Source organism: Tenrec ecaudatus, chromosome 6 (assembly GCF_050624435.1).
Source record: "Tenrec ecaudatus isolate mTenEca1 chromosome 6, mTenEca1.hap1, whole genome shotgun sequence".
Taxonomy (NCBI): domain Eukaryota; kingdom Metazoa; phylum Chordata; class Mammalia; order Afrosoricida; family Tenrecidae; genus Tenrec; species Tenrec ecaudatus.
The window spans coordinates 138,518,027-138,520,631 of NC_134535.1; the positions used below are offsets into that span (position 1 = coordinate 138,518,027).

The window sequence follows — 2,605 nt, forward strand, 5'->3', positions numbered from 1 at the left end:
TTTTAATACACTTCAAAGAAGGTCCACATTAATTGTTCACACAACCCTGCCACCTTCTTTCTTTATTCCCTTGCCTCTCACTCTCCTTTCTTCCTCCCTATGGTCTTTTATCTCATTCTTTTTCTTTCAAGGGTTAGCCTAGGAGTGGGGAAGTCTGAGTAATTCTTAACCAAAAGACTAAATTGGGGTTGCCGCCGCGGAGCGGAGTGGAGCTGGTTGCAGTCACGGAGCTCGGGTACCGAGCGGGCTGGGTCTATGGTCGCTCCGCAGGTCGCTCAGCCGGCTGGTGCTTCTTCATCAGGACAAGCTGTGTTCCATGGCAGGGAACTTTTGGCAGAGCTCCCACTATTTGCAATGGATTTTGGATAAACAAGACCTTCTGAAGGAGCGCCAAAAGGACTTAAAATTTCTCTCAGAAGAAGAGTATTGGAAACTACAAATATTTTTTACAAATGTTATTCAGGCATTAGTTGAACATCTTAAATTAAGACAGCAAGTTATTGCCACTGCTACAGTCTATTTCAAGAGATTCTATGCCAGGTATTCTCTGAAAAGTATAGATCCCGTATTAATGGCTCCTACTTGTGTGTTTTTGGCATCCAAAGTAGAGGAATTTGGAGTAGTCTCAAATACAAGGTTGATTGCTGCTGCTACTTCTGTATTAAAAACTAGATTTTCATATGCCTTTCCAAAGGAGTTTCCTTATAGGATGAATCATGTATTAGAATGTGAATTTTATCTTTTAGAACTAATGGATTGTTGCTTGATAGTGTATCATCCTTATAGACCTTTGCTCCAGTATGTGCAGGACATGGGCCAAGAAGACATGTTGCTTCCCCTGGCATGGAGGATAGTGAATGATACCTATCGAACGGAGCTTTGCCTACTGTACCCTCCTTTCATGATAGCTTTAGCTTGCCTACATGTGGCCTGTGTTGTACAGCAGAAAGATGCCAGACAATGGTTTGCTGAGCTTTCTGTGGACATGGAAAAGATTTTGGAAATAATCAGGGTCATTTTAAAACTCTATGAACAGTGGAAGAATTTTGATGAGAGAAAAGAGATGGCAACTATTCTTAGTAAGATGCCCAAACCAAAACCACCTCCAAACAGTGAAGGAGAGCAGGGTCCAAATGGAAGTCAGAACTCTAGCTACAGCCAGTCTTAGAACATTCCGAAGATTTTCATAGTGGACCACTTGGAAATAAACCATTGGACAGATTTCAGTAATGTCTTCAATGGAACACAAATGAAAATGAATAGTTGGTTTCTGTCAAGCACTTTGGGAAGTGATTTATTTTTGCAAAATAATTTTCCTTACCTGGTTTGATTTTACTGCATCATTGATTAAAACCTCTTAATTATAAAAATTTTGAAAGTTTCTAAGGAACCTGCAGATAGACAGACATAGACATATCAAGATTTATAGCTCTTTGATTAGTATAATTTTTAAGTTGAATAATATAATTTTAAAATTTGGATTTGTAGCTTTTTATTAAGTCAGGAAACATGAACACAATTTGTTTTAAATCCTCTTTGGTCACTGAAGGACCAGAACAAGGACAATAAAAGTCAAACATCTGAGGGCTTTTTTCCCTCTTTAACTTAATTTTAAAGCTGTATTTAAGGAATCAAATCTTACAAAATCCTGGAAGATTTTGGTAATGATGTTGATGATTTCAGGGAAAATAATCAAGTACCTATTGATTTAAAAGTATATTTTATTCAATAGTTTTGGTGTCTTGCCAGGGAAGACTCTAGCCCAGTTCTAGCAGAAAAGTGCAATATGTACAGCAAGCATATTTTGATGTTTTAAAAGTTATATTAATTCTGTAAACATTTTAAAAGGCTGGGCAAACTTTAAAAGAAAAAAAAAGATCCTACATGAAGTTATTTGCAATTGAGTCACAGTTAATCAAGCATTTAAAATTTTTTAATTGGCTAAAATACCGATTATATGGTTAAAATTTGGTAAACTTTCAATGTTAATTTTTACTGTACTGTGAAAAAAATTTTATAATACATACATCCCTTACTTAATTTTTCTGTTTTAGTGTGACTTCACAAATTTACTATAGATATCCTGGGCCAAGAACACAATCAGGTTTCGGGCCAGTTTGATACTGGCTGTTCTTAATTCTGATATGAGTGGAGGAGTTCAGGCTCAATGTCATCTCAGTGGGACTGTGCTGTCTGTGGAACTCAATGAATTAATAATTTTCTTCAGACTTGAAGGAGAGTGGTAAATAAGTTAAGGAGTTAAAGGATGTCAGTGTACAATTTAAGGGTTCATTGTGGAAAATGGATTATTAAATGTTGAATTCCTGGTATAAAACTGCAAGAATAAAAGAAAGTTCTCCAAAAAAAAAAAAAAGACTAAATTGGTTTTATTGTTGGTGTTATTACTTGGGTTAAATTTTTTTCTTTTCTCTTCTTCTATTGGTTTGTGTCATGTAACCCAGAAAATGAGGAAACATTTGGAACATCAAAACACTATCCTTTCTCAGTAGACTACAAGCATTAAAGGCAACAGAGATAAATACTCCAATAATAACAATAACATACAAGGATAGCTAGAGAGATAAATAGATAGATAGAAAAACCA

The 2,605-nt window shown here is 35.7% G+C and overlaps 1 pseudogene; it reads left to right on the forward strand.

Moving 5' to 3' along the window:
• Positions 1 to 284: 284 nt before the first annotated feature.
• On the forward strand, positions 285 to 1,919 carry LOC142450409 (cyclin-C pseudogene; annotated as a pseudogene).
• The last annotated feature ends 686 nt before the right edge of the window (positions 1,920 to 2,605 follow it).